This window comes from Dreissena polymorpha, chromosome 4 (genome assembly GCF_020536995.1).
Source record: "Dreissena polymorpha isolate Duluth1 chromosome 4, UMN_Dpol_1.0, whole genome shotgun sequence".
In the NCBI taxonomy this organism is placed as follows: Eukaryota; Metazoa; Mollusca; class Bivalvia; order Myida; family Dreissenidae; genus Dreissena; species Dreissena polymorpha.
Window position 1 is genome coordinate 40,561,425 of NC_068358.1, and position 18,455 is coordinate 40,579,879.

The following is an 18,455-nucleotide window of genomic DNA, read 5'->3' on the forward strand; positions in this document are numbered from 1 at the left end:
CCAAATATTTGCCGCATTCGATTAGTCGTTGTGGAAATCGTTCTTGAAAGACTGAAAAGGCTATCGAAAATTGCAAGTTTAAATTAAAAAAGCACAGTGTGACTTCAATTTTCTAGCGAAATGTTTTAATGTATTTGTTTATATGATCCTTTAAAAAAACAAAGAGATTTTTAAGACTCGCGATATGCGAAAATGGGTCTTATGCCATATGCGGCCATCGTAGCTATTGGCCAGCCTTCTCATCTCGCAGTCTATTCAGGAGATACCTTATGAGACCACGAAACCTTGCACGATTTATAGCGGACAGCGCAGCTCCTGACCAGACTGCGCAATTGACTTGGCTTGAGCTTCGCTAGTCGAAACGCCATAAGACCTTTTTTCGCATTCCGCGACTCTGAAAGTGTTTTAAAGCGTCGTAAGAAAACTGAGTGTTAATCAAATATTAAAATACCTTATATTTCGACTGTGAAAAAATAAACTCATAATAAGCCATGAGAGGACAATGTTATCTCCCGTAGCATAATGTTTATTTACGAACAGTATTGTATAAACTCTATCTATAATGCCCTCTGGCGGGGTGCAGAAACTTGTGAAAAGGAGGACTTGAACGAGAAAAATCGTGTATTAACAAGGCGATTCACGTGCCGTTCAAGCCCTGTTATGTGTTTTTCATATCCATAAACTGGACCACGCGCAGTTAGTTCCCATTTTTCATTGGATTCAATGAAGTTATTATGAACTTTGTTAATAACTCCAGCCTTCGACGACTTTCCAAGCATAGATGGGGAACTGAATAAGCACCAGTTTCCTCATGCATGCAGGAATAAACGCGATGAATATTTCAATCCACTTTTCAAATTATACCATCTGCACTCTCTTGACAACAGCTTTATTTATTGGCAACGTCAATGAAGTTAATGTTATTTACTCATCACTTTCAAAAGGCTATGTTGTAAATGTAAGTGTTTATGATGATCATTCCCTCGAAAACGTGTATTACCCCTATATTAACGTGTGTTTTTTATATACGTGTACTTAAAAACACACATTACATGCGGTGCATCTGCGACTAACAAGGGACAAAAACAACTATTTAAACCTTTGTTTTTAATTTATTTCTATCAAAACGTTGTTTTTTTTTTAAACTATATTTCAAAGTCAGGATATACGTCGAGTAAGTGGAGTTCGTGTGAATCATGTATAAAGTTATGAGAGAATGTAAATCATGGTCATTTTCCTCGTTGATGTTTTTGCAGAATCTCACCACTGTAGACATTTAAAAGTAATTTGCATTGGTGTTTGCATTTTTCGTGGCCATTCGATTTGCCTACGTCAAACAAAAAGTCAAACATCATGTACCGTGACTGTTTTATCAAATACGAATAAAGAGCGAACAATTGCAGTGCCTTCAGCGCTTTCATTATTACTGGAACTGTGCGACCCCAAGTAACAATAAAGACTCGTCTTTGTATTTTCTCTATATTGGCAAAACATTTAAAGCCACGCACCTTGAAATTAAATACATGATAATCAATACATATAGATGCAATTTGAAAGTGTTCAAAATTGTCATTAAATCTTTAGCCTTGTTAGCAAGTAATTTATTTTAAATTTTAAAACCGAAAGTAGGTTTTCTATACGTATACTTCCATTTCGACAAACGTGATTATTTTTAAGTATTAAAGCGCAAAACAGACGGATTTCTACCTTTTAACTGCCAGATATATAGAGAATATATGGTTGGTGACTTTTGATATCATGTGATATCAGACGAGGTTGATGTGGCATAGGAAAAGGCGAGGCTTGCCGAGCCTTTTCACACGCCATATCGGCCGAGTCTGATATAACATGATATCAAAAGTCACCAACCATATGTTCTATTTATTATGCCACATAAAAAGCAAATAAGCAAATTTCAACGAGATAACGAAAACATACCACCGTTAATTTTTATTGATTTACGGTAGTTTAATATGCAAATTAGACGCGGCCTTATTACATCCGCTAGCGTCTGCATATTTCCACATTAAAAATAGTTCAAAAGTTAACAATAAACAAGAACATTTTAACGCACATAATTTAACAAAATAAAAAAATGACTTCAGAAATCAAAACTTTAAATTACAATTTCTGCACTAAATATAAATTTACAATATATTTTATGCTTACATATTTGCCTTGTACATGTAAGTTTTACGAACAAACTAACGGCCATTTTCATGGCGAACGTGTCAACAGTGTTATGTGAAAATTTGAAACAAGAAAATGGACAATAACAATATCGAACGGGATTTTAACGTTACGTTTACATTTAATTTTAAATCAGTTACTTATTTTTCATTTTTGGCATCACCGTAGTAAACATTTTAGTTTGAAATGTTCACTGTTGCCCCAAAAAACAGACCCCCACGTGTCAAGTCAAAGTGGGTGGGGAAAGGGACTGCTTCTGCATTTAAAGTTGCTGTAACTTCTTGAGGAAACGGTTGTTGTCCAGGATTCAAAAGTGCTGCCAGTTGTGAATGGGACAAAGATGAAATGGAGATGCTTTCGCGCTGCATCATGTTTTGGGACATGTTTGATGCAATGGATTCGTTGCTTTTGGAAATGCTAGTACTTGCCAAAATATTGGAACATTTCTTTTGAGTCTGAAGGGAAATGTTGCTATAGTTAATAATACTTTGAACGTGTTTGTGTCCACTGATTTGCATGATATCCGTGGGGTAGCATCCTGAATCCCGCAGCTTCTGTACCATGTGCTTCCTGGCAGAGTGATTTGTAAGTTTTCTATTGATTCCTGCATAAATGCACATGTGTTTCATAATTTGTGCAATTTTTTTTATTCCCATTTTCATGCTTATGAACCATTCCTCAGTCCCAGTAGTCGCACTGATGTTGGCTTTTGTACTTGTTGACAAGTAAAATGGGTCGCTGGGCTCGGAAAACCGATGGGGCCGTTTTGACGCATTTATTCTATAATACAAATTTAAAAGTTTAAAGAAATGTTATTAAACAAATTAAGTTTATATATAACTTTTTTAACATTTTTTTTCTCTATCGTATAAGAGGGTTTTTTCAATTCTGTATATAAAAATCATATGGATTAACTTATTTGGACATTTTATTTTTTTTTCTTTAGAATATATTATAATATTTGTCTATTCCATTACAGAAACAACGAACCTGTAAGTTGCGACCACACATTTGGATGGGTCTTCTTCATTGGCCCAAATTCTTGGCGGCACAGTTCTTGCTTCGTCAGTTGCACCCGTTCGAGTCTTTGTCTGCCTCTCGACCAACTCCAGATACTTATCTCCCTCTACGTATCGGCACAGCTTCACATCACCCCATCTAATTAATTCGGAAAGGTGAATCTTTCTTTTTTCTACTTTACTTTTGAGAGTAGTTTTTTATGCTATATTTTCTTAATGTTTTATATTAAAATGTTATAGATTTCAAGTTAAATTAATTGTTCAATAATAAATTGTTAATTTTTTATTACTCGAGCAGTTCTGTAATTTGCTGTTTGGTTTAGGTTTTTCTTAGGGCTTATTTTTTTAATTTTCAGGTTGACGACCAGTGAAAACAATGTTATGTTCAGTTAAAGTTGTGCCGACAGAACACTCTACGAACACATTTTTAGATACATGTACAATCTAAATTGCAGACACTGGAAAGTTGAATTGTTAATGTGTTATAAGGCATAGTTCGCCTTTATATTTATAAGACAGAAAAAGTGACAGAAAAATTTGCATTTTTAAGTAATAGTTAGAAGTCAAGATGCATCGTAAATATTCTGTATTCCAGCAAGTTCAAAATTTTATTGTTTACCGTAAATTGTAATGTTCTTCCATACTCTGCATGCCGAAGTTTGTTGTGAATCGGAACCATAGAGTGTTTATTATGTCCTGTGGACTTCCATTACCAAGTTGCCCTTCATCGTAGAGCTTTTGAATTTCATGCTGCTCTATTGGTTGGGCCGCATTCGCCTTCTTTCCTTTACCTTCTTTCTTAACTTTTTTCATTTAAGACTGGAAGAAGGTTTGAAAATCAAGTAACCTTCAATCATTTTGAATGTCAACATTATAGTATTTGTGTGTTAGTAATTAAGTTGATACATTGTAACACGGCTTTTTTTCCTCCGCCCTACCCCCCCCCCCCATTTTGTGAAAAAATGGCTCGCGGACTGTTCATAATTGTGAAAAAAATGAGTCGAGGACTGTTCAACAAATGAGTCGCAAACTTTCTAGATTGTAAAATAAATGAGTCGCACACTTTCTAAAATTGTGATAATTTGAGTCGCAAACTTCTTGAAATTGCGTAAATTTTAGTTGCTTACTTCTTGAAATTGTGAAAATTTTAGTTGCGAATTATCCAAAATTGAGAAAAATTGCAATTCTCACAGAAGGGAAAAAAGCCCTGCGTCATTGATAGTTTTACGAACATTCAAAAATATAAAAAAAAGATTTTTTTATTTTAACAACATATAAATAAAATATTCACGAAGTGCATCATTTGCATTTATTAACTTACATAAAGTGTTTCCCTGAACCGTGGGAATCCTTGGCGCTGTCCCTTAGCGATGGTGAATTGATAATTATTAAGTTGAAGTTCCTTGTCTATACTTGATACAAAAGATCTCAGTGAGGTTGTTTCGTACTCGTCACCATTTTCTTTTCTTATAGACAAAATGAAAATGCATAAGATGTTATCAAGTTCTTTCATTTCAATTTGTGTTATATCAGTAAGTAATTGTTGTTGTTTTAAAAATGTTTTCAACTTCTTCAAATTTGAGTCCTGCTTTCTGACTGTGTTTTTGTTTTTTTGCTGAGCATTGTATTTGTCAATGTCTCCTAGGCTTATTGGCACAAAGCCTTTTATTTCTTTTGATTTATGATCATTTTCTTTTAGCTCATTTGAGACTAGAATTTGCTGTTCTGTTGGTGTTTTTTTAATGATTTCGTTAGAGGATGGTTCTTCCATGTCATCATCAAAAAATGAAGGGTCGATATTGAATTCTGACATTATGTTGGGGTCGACCTCGGTCACATTCAAAATTGCCTGTTTATTTTCATACTCATTTAACCATTCCAAATCAATGTTGAAATTTGGAAAATCAGACATGTTTATTGATTTAAATCAAACACCTGTTCAATCTTTTTTTTGTTACTTTTAGTAAAACCTTTACATGATTATTGTTAGTTTTTTAGTTAAAATCTGTTGTGGTCGTCTGCACCAAATGATGGTAGCGGCCCAATTAGTATTTGTGTTCTTTTTTTATTGAATACTGCTTTTTTCATTCATATTTTTCGTTTTTATTGTACTTTCATAACATATGTGCGTTTTCTCAATAAATACTACATGTTTATTAATGTTGTGAATAAAATATGAATGGATTGGTTTGTTTACATTTTAATGAAATAAGCGACATTCCACGCCTACAAAAAGTAGTTCTCCGAGTGGGCGGGACTTAGTATTATAAAACATGGAACGCTAGAAATTAGAATGATGAACTCAAATTCGGGCGGAGTTAAACATTGTCATTAATGGGCGGAGCCTAAAAGTGTTATCGGATGGGTATCCGATAACACTTAAAAATATCACGTCAGCGTCTCCAACGTAAATGTGCAGTCGTGGCATAATAAATTCTAATTGGCATAGATAAAATTAAATCTATAGCAATGTTAGCAAGTAAAATATTATTTTTCAAACGGTACCGCTGTTAAAACCTAAAGAAGGTTTTCTAGACGTATACGTCCGTTTCGACAAACGCGATTATTTTTAAGTTTTAAAGCGCAAAAAGACGGATTTCTACCTTGTAACCACCAGATACATTCTAATTGGCATAGATAAAATATGTTTCTTATTTATACTTAAATTCACTATGCCATGTATTTCATTTCAAGGTGTGTGGCTTTAACTGTTAGTGTCCTGGGATATGTGAAAGCGTTGTAGAGGTCAGTTGATTTTTCTTTCTGCCATCAACGTTGGACATGCACGTTGAAATTTCTTAAATGAACAAAGGTGAACGTACTTTATATGAAAGCAGTTGATGTTGCATTCAGGCCATATTTCGCTATTTGAGTAAATGATTTCTGGAAATCCTTTAGGAAAATGAATCATAAAGGTATATAATCATTTAAAAATGTGATAATTTAACACATTTAATGTTAAAATGTGTAGAGGTTCTGTTGTTATGCTTTTTATGATTATCATCTTAGTTGTAGTAATGTAGGTCGATTCTAATTTACCGTTATGATTTTAATTATTTGCCATTTTCGTTTTTATTTGTTATTATAAACTTACAAGAAAAAGGCTTCGGTTAGTCTGTACATTAATATATTACTATATAAGAGTACAACTATGTGTGTACCTTTTTCAGCCCGGATAGCATGATGTAGGTTGTACCTTACGAAATTGTTTCGAAAATCAACTAAAGCATGTATAGCACAAACAAAAACGCGTGCTCGCAATTAAAGGGTCAATACTAAAAGTAAATATAAGTTAACATCTCTGTTTCTTAAAAAATCAATAAAAGACATTATTTAACTCAATCCAGTGAAGATAAACGGATTGTTCGTACTTCACAGAGCATTTGAAAAACGTCCCAAAATCTATAGTTTTATATTTATACGTTTGCTATCCTGAAAATAAGTCCACTTATCTCAACAAAACTCCCATATAGTCAGTGCATGGAATATGTTGTTTGAGTTTTTTTGACTGTACGAAATACCTCATCAAATTATCAGCAAGATACCGAAACAGAAATAAGAGTGCAGTATAGAGGTGAATAAAGTGTCTAGCGACCGGGAGGTCCAAAGTTTGATACCCTTTGTTGGGGAAATATTTCCCAAAGGCAACAATAATTTGTTATAGATGGAAAATTATAAAACTGAGTAATAAATGTACATGTATAAGTGCATTAAAGGTTCAGTAAACACGCCATAGTTTAAACAAAATAATATTTGGTATCGCTGTTAAATACACACTGTTGGTGCCGCGATTATTTGTATTCAGCAGGTAGCATTGTCATCAAGTAGCATGAAAAAATGATCATGGTTTGGAAAAATTTCAATTTTCCAAACAATGCTTTTTAAAAAGTACGGAATCCGGATAGTGCCATCTATAATCTCGCCCTTCTTTCATCAAGGGCGACACACGAAACACGAAGCGATACACGATATTTTGCGTGAAACACGATATTTTGCGCGATACACGAAGCGACGCGCGGGAATGTACCACGAACTATCGCCCTAGTGTAGGTAGCCCAAAAGGTGATATTCAAATATCGCTGTAATTATATCGCCTGTCGACTCTCGCGTTTTCAAAAAATCAGTGAAGACAAAAAGGGAATATTGAAAATAAATTGTTAAAAATTACTGTTTATCACCATTTAAGAAACGCGAGAGTCGAAAAACGATATTACAGCGATTTTTGAACAGTACAAAAAACGCGTTTCGCTTCTTGTATCGCGCAAAGTATCGTGTGGCGCTTTGAGTATCGCACAAAATATCGAGCATCGCTTCGTGTGTCGTGTGTCGCGGAAATTAGACCGCGATACACGAGATTCGGATAATATGGTCGATATTTGAATAATAAAATATCGTGTATCGCTTCGTGTGTCGAGCAAAATATCGTGTGTCGCTTCGTGTTTTGTGTGTCGCCCTTTGAACGCGAGACACGATTTTGTGAATGCGTGGTAGCAATCGGCGTTGAACTGCTCACTGTCACCGACGTTACACACGTACACGGGCCTTTCTTGGTTGCACATCCACCAGCAAAGCTCAACGCACTTGTTCACGAAACAAATTTTTTTTTCGCGTGGAACACGTTTCAATAATCTAGCGCTTGACGCTTTCAGAAAACCCTTAAATAAAGTGATGTATTAAAAAATATATGCTCATATTAAAGTTGTGTACTAAAACACATTCAAAAACGTGTAGATCTTCTGTTTTATGTTATTTATAGTCATCTTAATTTAAGGAGTGTACAACAATTCTTATTCGACCTTTATTATTTCCTCTGTTTTACTTATTAACTTATACGATGAAAGCTGTTATAATTGATTATTTAAATAATAATAAAAATAGTAGGTTTGTACCCGTTGAAGCCCTGGTATCATAACATGAGCCTTTGTGTTACGGAAACGGTCTCGATAATCAAAGGCTGCAGACGACTTGTCCTGAAGAACAAACACGCACCAGCGATTCAATGCATATAACTCTGATAATAATGTAATCAGAATCGGTTTAAGTTAACAGCTCTGTTACTTCATCAGTCAGTATTAACAAGAAATATTAAAAAAAAATACGGCGTTGATTTTGGTTTGTGTTTGTGATATTCAATTATAACAATGGCATCCAAGATCGCGAATTTATGGAAGCGTATATGGTACACCCTGATGCTGTGATGATGTCAACATTCTATGACGGCATGATATGAAAAAGGTGTCAGGGCGTAAATAACTAACTCATCGTGTCGACTAAAACTATGATGGCAAGTCATTTTCACAAGAGCATGACGCCAAAAATTAGGTTGATTTGTCGACTTAGATCATGTCGACCAAATATTTTTTCGGGAAAAGCCGGAAACATTTACGTCGAGACTTTAACTTAATGTCGTTATGGCGAGTAAAATTAAGAGGAAAAAACCTACAAAACTATGACGACATACCATGTTATTTCAAAGTAAGTCGATATAAACTAATCCGGCATGACCATATTATTGGGGTGTACCATATTCTATGACGGCATGATATAAGAAAGATGTCATGGCGTAAAAAATAACTCATCGTGTCGACTTAAACTAAGATGGCAAGTCATTTTCACAAGAGCATGACGCCAAAAATTATGTTGATTTGTCGGCTTAGATCATGTCGACCAAATATTTTTTCGGAAAAAGCCGGAAACATTTACGTCGAGACTTTAACTTAATGTCGTTATGGCGAGTAATATTAAGTGGGAAAAAAGCTTCCAAACTATGTCGACATACCATGTTATTTCACAGTAAGTCGATATAAATTAATACGGCATGACCATATTATTGGGGTGTACCATATACGCTTTCGTACGAATGCCGTTGCTCTGCGCAGTTTTTAGCTGCATCAGACCCACATCAATAGCGGAGTGTTTCACCTGATTTCGTGGCATATAAGATACCTTTAATCGTATGTCTATAGATTTAGCACAGAAATACAAAAAGAAGAGTGGAAATAAAATAACGACATAAAGTTACCGGCCAAAAGCAATTCATCCATACATATTTCAAATACATTTGTGTAATTATTAGCGCGTTCTTTTAACAGACTGGCTTTAATGGTTTGAGTGGCATTGCTTTTTGCTTAGAGTATTAATAGGTAATCGTCGCGATCATGCTAAATATGTTTATCAAGTTGGTATCATAACAATTTTTACATAATTAAAAAATAGTTTTATCTTGTAAACATTGAAAACACATTAATGATTAAAAACCGTTTAGGCTTGATAATAATATACGCCGACCATCTTCATTTAAGATGTTTTTCGTCGAAATATAATTCAAGTTCGCGTAAGTTAACGCGATAGCGTTGAAAAAAAAACGATTCCCGGTAAGACTGACCGTCAGCTTACTTTGAAACCATGAGGGATGAAATGCAATTCATTTAACACTATTTTGTTAAAGAGCGAATAGGGAACAACAATACTTATAAGATTTAAAACATACTAACAAATTGCAATATTGTATTAACAACTAAATATGATATCATAACCTTTAAGAATCCTCTTTTTATTGAGGATAAAATAGTTTCACGCTGAACACGCAGTTTACATTGTTGCAAAAAGCAGTGCTGGATCCTTTCATTTCATTTAAGTACATGCAGAATTGGAATTTTGTTACGATATATAACTGCTAGCTTTTGTTATTTTTCCAAAAACCATGTTCGATCTTGGCTGAGATATCGGTAGAACAGAGCAAGTTTCATGAAGTAAAAAAATATGACTAGTAGAGATTTCTATTTAATAATTTAAGGAAAATTGCATCGCATGGTTATGTTTTTAACGGACTGAAACCATTTTAAAACTCGGCAAAAAAATCATTTAAACATGTTAACCCCATGGTGGGGCCAATTTTGACAACAGGAGAATGATTAGAACACTTGATAGAAGACAACCATACGACAGTACCCACCAAATACATAACATCTGAGCCTTGCGGTTTAAGATGTGATTTAATAAGGTTTTACTATGTGCATAAAAGAGAAACAAAATAGCCCCAGTTCGGTACAAATACAAATGAACGTTTCATGAATTGAACAAACTTGGTAAAGAAGTAGCTTAAGATTTAACAGACCAAATATTACATTTCGGAGCCTTGTCATTTAAGACATTGAGATTTTAAGTCAGTTTATTATATGAGAGTATATTTATCATTACCACTAGTACGTGACCATTATTGAGCCCATTGGCATGAAATTGACAGACTAATTAGAGAACCACTAGATATAATAACTTAGGAAGAAATAAACCCATAACCCTAGTGAATACAGATTTTTTTAAAGTTTACATGTATTATATATATATATATATGTTTTCAAGCTCTGGAGACATACATATGCAACAGATCGGAAAGATTCTTAAGCTTCAAAAGATTGTCATTCAATGATAATACCTGCAAAGTTACCTGCAAAGTTGGATTTCAGTCTGCCTAGAAAAAATTTGGAAAAGTCGTAAGAAGGAAAGGTTAACGCACGTAAGCACGGACTGACGGCCGACGAGTATCTTTAATCTCCTCAAAAGAACTGTATGCTCAGCGGAGCGAAAAACGACCAAAAATAAATATCGTGTTTCATACTGTACATGCGGTTTCTATTAATCCAACACAGCAACATACTGTGCAGAGTTTATATTGATATATGTGTTTGTATATATTTTTTAAGTAGGCTTGTTCCTTTCCAAAACACATAAGTTGTGTCGTTATTTCACAAAGAAAACATTAATGTAACGGTCGTATATTACTAACTAATATATCAGTTTCGTAAAATAACAAAATATTAAATGCAGTTTAGTGAATATCGTGTCCGCCTAACCACCGGGATGTCCCAAGCCAGTACTGGATATACCAATTAACAGACTCAACAGCGTCTCTTAAGCTCAAGGTATTCTATTCAATCGAATTAACATACAAAAGTTGAAAATGAACAAGTATGCAGTACATAATTGAATATGTCTAGAAACGATGCCAATTACATGAAACATAAACTAAAACAACCCAGTTAAGCGGCATACGTTGTTTTTTTTTAATTTCAGACTAAACAATATATAAATTAGGATGTTAATTGAAGGTAAACAAATATAAAACAATCACCTCGCAGAAAGTCTTGGCTTCCTCGGAGCAGAATCTATACGCTGACTGTTGCATGGATACACACATTAGTTAACGTCAAAAAGTACTAAACTAGGATGTAGTATAAATAATTCCCCTGCTAATTTCAAAACATACTTAAGTATATAATATTTATAAAAAGTAAGTGTCTTAAATTTGAAATCGTAAGAAAAATAATTTTAGACTTATAGACACGGATTAGTTATTGAATGTGACTACCTTAACGACCTCGAAAAGATCTGAAATTATGTTTATCTCATCTCCTTGACGACTTCGAACCTCTTCTTCAAAAACATATGTCCAATCATAGTCGAAAAGCTGGGAGAAGCGCTCGACTATTTTTGTAGGTCTGTTTGAATCACTCAACAAGTCCTTTGCATCATGATGTACGGGGACGAAAGTTTCCCCTTCTTTCCTTACATATTAGAAAATGAAAATATGCGGAAGAGTTATTGTACTTATGCTTCTTTTAAATCACTTGCACTTTAATGTTATGTACAGGATGATTTTAAAATGATTGATAGATACACCCTGCTATTATCGGAACCTTTTAAGCAATTTATATTTATGTTTAAGATGCATCACTTTATATCGAATATAGAAAAACGATTGTATAAATACGATTGTAATAAAAAAAAATCATTCTACAAAGCAATTTTAAAAAACATGTATACCTGATATTCCGTGACCTAATGCTTTGGTCAATGTTTTCGTCGTCAGCTTTTTGTCCTTGTGTGCTCTCAAACCCTTTCACACTCTCCAAGAATTCATCAGAGGCAAATTGCTATAAAATGCTTACTCAATTACTTTATTTTATATAACACAAAGTATGTTCATGTATTTTTCACGTCTTGAATTTTCAATCTTTACACGCTGAAGACTTGAGGCTGTTCAAATGCATATTAAAGCAAGTGATTTTTACCAAAACAAAGTTTCGTTCTGTGCGAAAATAGTGTGGCAGCAAATTTCAGAAATCGCATGATTTTGGGATACAACCTATACAAAGGTATGTCTTGAATTATTGTTTATTGTTGAAGCAACTATTGTTTTATTGACGGTTATTTTTAAATTATAAAGACAGATATAAAGAGAGTAAAAAATGCGCTGTCATATACAGACAATCAAGTCGTATTGATAATAATGTTCTTATTAACAAATAGCTTTCATACAGACAGCATATTTAACTTTACGATATTCGTAATATTTACTTAACAAGTGTAAGTCAAACTTGCTTTTTCTGCTCCATTTTGAGACAATGAAAATAAAGATTTTGACAAACTTAATGCAAATCATTTAAACAAATTATTATTGCACGCTTTTCAATTATATGCACAATATATTGAAATTGATTTTTTGGATTTTGAACAAATTTTGTCTGATTGCGACCGATATTTGTCGTTATATTGCCTTAGTTTTCTTTTAGTAAACACGTTTTTAATTATGTAAAACAAACTCATTGTTTGCATTTCGAAAGAAGAACGAAAGAGTGCATCTTTATTAATTCCAACATACATAGGCTAAGTTTGAAAACATCATCAATATAGAATTGTACGACAAATAATCGTAGGTACAAACTCCTTCTTATTTAAAATTGGACACGCCACTACAGCCAACTGCAAATTTTGTGACACTGAATGTGAATCCATTTAACATTTGTTTTGGGAATGTAAGAATGACAATTTATAAATAATTTGTTTGTTTTTTCTGGATTCAATCATTGTTCGAACTTTCTAAATATTCCCTCCTTTGTACTGTACATCTAAATACAAATGGACCTTTAATTTTATTATTTGTTCAGATAAAAATGTTTATTTGTAATTGTTAATTAAGCAAAACTTGACCCACTTTGAAAGCAGCCAAATCAAACCTACTCTTGCACTGCCATGTACTTGATGAAATCATTTTGTTTAATGATTTTCGTAAAAGTTAAGAATTATAACTGTTGTTACCCATTTTCCAGCAGATGTGATAATAGAATCATACATTTATTGTACATTATATACGGTGTGTAGTGGGTTGCCCTCAACCCACACACACGTATTGACGAGGACAATAAAATATTTTGAACGGAACAAACAAGAAAAACATATTTAAGATAAAAACGCGTCGAGAAAATATATAACTCGTGTTTTACAAATACTGTTTATTATTCGTGAAAATGATATTCGTACATCCAAACTCTCGAAGGTCAAGTAATTAAACAAAACAAAAATGTTTTTTTGTTTTCTTCAATAACTTTTTTATTCCGACGCCTACGATCTTGAAACAAAAAAACGAGGGAAGCACAAACACCGTATAGCCGAAAGGGCGTATTCATTAAAATGAAATATAACTATAAAGTGACTACTAAGCGAAATAGACGCTACTCCTCAGTGAAAATCAAAAACACGACGCAATTAAGTCAGTCAGTTCCAACTAACCTCACTTAAACACAGTCAGCTCCCGCTTGCCACCCATTGAGCTAGTACACTTGCTCTGTCTAACATCAAAGAGACACGCACACAATAAATCGACGTGAATAGTTGAGTATTATCCGTTGTTACCTCTCAGCATTTCTATTCGTAATGATTCGTTCCTATAATGTTAAATTTGGAAAATACGGTAGCAGATTTATTATCCCCGCCATAGGCGGGGGATATTGTTTTGGCGATGTCCGTCCGTCCGGCACTTTTGTGTCCGGAGCCATGTCATGGCGGATGTTGTGTTCACTCTGCAAAACTCTAAAAATTTAATGTATATTAAGATTGAATGTTTTCGTGGAAAAGGCAAGACTTTTTAATTCGCCTAAATGAATATTGAACGCTCAAGAACCCTCCTCTGTCTTAGTTTTACGTTATTGTCCTTTGTTATTTTTGTATGTTGTTACTTTTCGGGGCAATAACTCAGTATGCAAGATTTCTATTTAAGAAAATGTTCATAACAAACCATTTCTCCTTTTGTCATGATACTATCAATGTTAATTGATTTATGAAATATATAATATCTGCCTTGCATTGTCTACAAACCCATCACAGGTACAAAAGAGTTTTTAAAAAATTGACAAAAGACACAACCCTTCACTTATACCTTTTCGTTTATTTGGCGGGGATATCAATTCAACGAATTTGCTTGTTTTTATGTTTTATATTCCATTACATTTTATGACAAACATAAATTATTTATCATCTAACCATTTAGAATAAAAACAAACACATTTGTTTAGGTGTCATGACAAGCAGGGTATTTTATCTCTTGAAACACACGCACGGAGTGGGTGTTTGTATCTTACAAGGCTATTTTCACATAAATGCAAGAAACAAATCTTCTGACGATTGTATGTGTTCAATGAGCAACAGATATCGACTCCAATGGCACCGCTCAGTTAAAGAGTCTCGAGACGTCAGTAAACGTTGCGACATCCTTCTCATATATTTAAGAACTGAAACGATACTAAATCCATTCTGTAGAGCACGTCGTTATACGTATCATTAAACATGCTCATGCGTTACATGCTAATAATTGAATATTATTAATACCCATCAGACGTCAAGCCTAAACTCAAAATCATACAATTGCACAATTTAACTACACAATTCAAAATCACAAGCCCAACCAAGGACGCCACGGCCCTAACAACCGCCCGTCCGCCGCCGATGCCCAAAGCGCACCGAGGACGCTCCCTATGCCCATCCACAACGCCTATTTGCGAAAAGTACATAAAGTGAAGCATAAGTTTTGATAAAAGCAGCTGCGATAATTACAAGATTTATTCATTACCATCAATTAAGAGAAGTGCACATGACTTCACGTACACCCCAAACAATAATCGGTGGTAACGAACGATTCAGGTGTAACCGCGAGCGGGATACGCAACCCTACTGCTCATTTTTCATTTTTCTTTTAATGGCAGGGGAACGTATGAGGACACATGGCTCAAGACTGGTGTCTAGGTGCCTTCATCACCTCCTGAAACCTCTAATTTTAGAGAAATCTACAAATAATCAGCTGTTACTATATCGTAAACGTTAAGTGTTCTTTTTAGAAAACCATGTAAATCTATTGGTAAAATGTCCGGAACCAATGCCCCTTTCTATCTCAAGTCAGTCATCCGTCTGCTTTCATAAAACTCACAGAAACACATAAAACATAATATTAACATCAACACACAAACAGAGCATAACTAAATAAAACGATTTAAATCAAGTCTTCGCTCTACCCTGCTTGCCTGTCGAATGACTAAACCTACAAATCTGTGCACGAGGAAATCTTGATTTCCGCACCATTGGACATATATCACCTTAAAAAACCTGTATAACCAGTTTATTCATTCACACAACGATAATAAATACATTTATGTTTTATATTCCACTACATTTTATGACAAACATAAATTATTTATCATCTAACCATTTAGAATAAAAACAAACACATTTGTTTAGGTGTCATGACAAGCAGGGTATTTTATCGACAGAAAAAGAAAGGGGCAAAAAAAAACAACGCACAACTAACAACATACAACACCAAGTACCATATATATTTACAAATCCAAACGAGAAGAAACACTTGTTTGTGTTTCATCCGAATCTCTCACGTAGCCATCCTAAGCGCCAACAGTCTTCCACTGCCCATGCTTTTTTAACACTATCAGATACACCGCTATTTGCAACAGCAGTTGCTTCCCCTGGCCGAAATGAATGCAGCCCGTGAACATTGGGTTTAAGTCAAATTTCACGAAAGATGTGGTGCAAAATATCTAATTGTCTACTGTAATTCATCTGCTTGAGCCAACTAAAATGTATTTATTCATTTTCTTACAATTTGTTATGTTTCTAAACAAAACATATATTGCAATATCTAGAATATTTGCTGCCAAGATACATTTTTTCAAGTAGAAGACAGGGCATAAAACTGCATTTGTTTTACAAAATATCAATTCCTGCTCGCCCTTGCACAATTGAACCGTTTTACTATTGAAAATAATAATTATAGCACAATCCTCAAAAAATCTTCAAAGTTCCCAAACCGCCAACCCCCCCCCCCAAAAAAAAAAAAAAAAAAAAACGCACCAAACACACCGTTACAAATCTCAAATCAAAGAATCAAAGCCTCTACACATCCGCTTTAGTCACTAAGCACCTCCGAACCAGCGGCCCAGAATTGGCCCTTTTCAATCCATCATCAGAAAACACAACCAGACCAGAATTACAACGACCACACGATCCCACAACCCCATGAGCCCACGAAATGCCACACACAATCGCGTCTACCACAGAGGCAGACAGACACGAAACACACACACCAACATTTTAAATTGACTTTCTGTAACAAAACCGTTTCTCTTGCTTTCTTTTTTGCAAGTATTTTCCAATTTGAAATAAATATTACCCTTGCTATCTTTTTTGCAAGTATTACACTTTTAAAACTATTATTTTTAACCCTTGCTTTATTTTTTGCAAGTACTGTTTTTGCTTTCTTTTTTGCAAATATCCCATTCCCCGTGTACTGTACACGACTTCGTAAGCACAAGATGCAAACGGACATACACCAACATGGTTTCTATACATACTTAATGGCCATACAAAAACAACATCCATTGAATCATTTCTACACATATAAATACGTGAAAAATCCCAACTATACCATAAGTATAGCAAAACAGTCAAAGCATTCATATCACCGATTCACATATAAACGACATATAGTATAGTTAAATTCGAATAGCAAGAACATTTCTTGGAAACAGAATGGTTATTACTCATACAAATAGTTTGCCCTTTGTCAAACACAATAATATCATTCTCAAAGTGCATTTGTACATTACCAGCCTCAAATAAGAATGGCCAAAATGCTGCACTAGGCCATCTGTGTACCACCAAAATGCCATATGCGTTGCATTCTAGAAAGTGCAAAATTGTTTTTCCTACGAGATAAATAGGGGCATCAACCAATTCAAATCGGCACCCCAAAACTGTGTAAAGCAACCTGCTTCTGTCTCAAAATCAAAGAATTTTGAATTATATCTTTAAGTATTTCCATTTTTAAAAGTAGCCAAGCGATCAATCAAAATCGGACCCGAGCTACCATTTAAATACTCAAAGAAATCTCGTGAGATTTACCATTCATCTGTATTGCTCATTTTACTTATACTGTCGGCAATGGAGTTTAATTCTCTTGGAACCCATTGTATTTCTAGTCCTATATTCATCTTCAAACACATACTAAAAATGCTTAGTGCTAGATCATGTTACTCAAGTTTAGAACTTCCTACCTTTACCAACTTTACACGTGATTCAGAGTCAGAAAACCTCTTAACAGTCCCCTCCCTTAAAAAAAAATCCCAAAGGCACGTAACACTAGAACTACTCCATTAATTATTCTTTAAGTCGAACTTGTATTGCAATCGTCATTTGACCATATATCGTGAAAAATGAAACCTGACATATCAACAATATAAGCCCCACCAGCAAACCCACTTGCATCACTGTAAACTTTTAAAACTTCGACACATGTAGTTTTACTAAAATGTCTTGATTGTATGCCATCTATGCGACCTAACCAAAATCTAAATTCGGAAATAAATAAGCTATCTGGTTCAAGGGCTATAACTATATTCATTGACGGTCTAGAAACGATTTCAGAATAAAGATATCTAGTCTTTACCTTGCCAGACTACCTATATCAGGCATCATTGAAACAATTTTCCACCTACATCTAGCTAAATCCCTTGCCGAAACCATTGGCATGGAAGATAATACCTTTAAAAGAGTATTTTTAAAATCAGTTATTCTTCTATCGGGAATTTCAAAAGAAAACATTTGGCTATCCCAGATTAATCCTACCCATTCTAGCCTCTAATCTGGTACTTATATTGACTTTACCTCATTGATCACAAATCCAGCTTCCGGCTTCATTCACGGCTACACTTGATTGACTAACAACATGAGGGATGTCTTAATTCTTCAATACGGCCATTATTTTACATATCGTGCACCGACTCGTTAACATCTGCTTATCTAGTATCTGCTTTAAAGCTGATTGGTTATTTCCAGATACACATTTTTCAGGTAATTGTAAGAATGGTAATGCGTAAGCGCCGACAATACAGTCAATTATATCAG

The 18,455-nt window shown here is 34.4% G+C and overlaps 1 long non-coding RNA gene across 1 annotated transcript; it reads left to right on the top strand.

Moving 5' to 3' along the window:
- Positions 1 to 2,640: 2,640 nt before the first annotated feature.
- LOC127879081 (uncharacterized) lies at positions 2,641 to 3,852 on the top strand. The gene is made up of 3 exons (XR_008048905.1): positions 2,641 to 2,775; positions 3,170 to 3,365; positions 3,566 to 3,852. It is a non-coding gene; the product is annotated as an uncharacterized LOC127879081 (long non-coding RNA).
- The last annotated feature ends 14,603 nt before the right edge of the window (positions 3,853 to 18,455 follow it).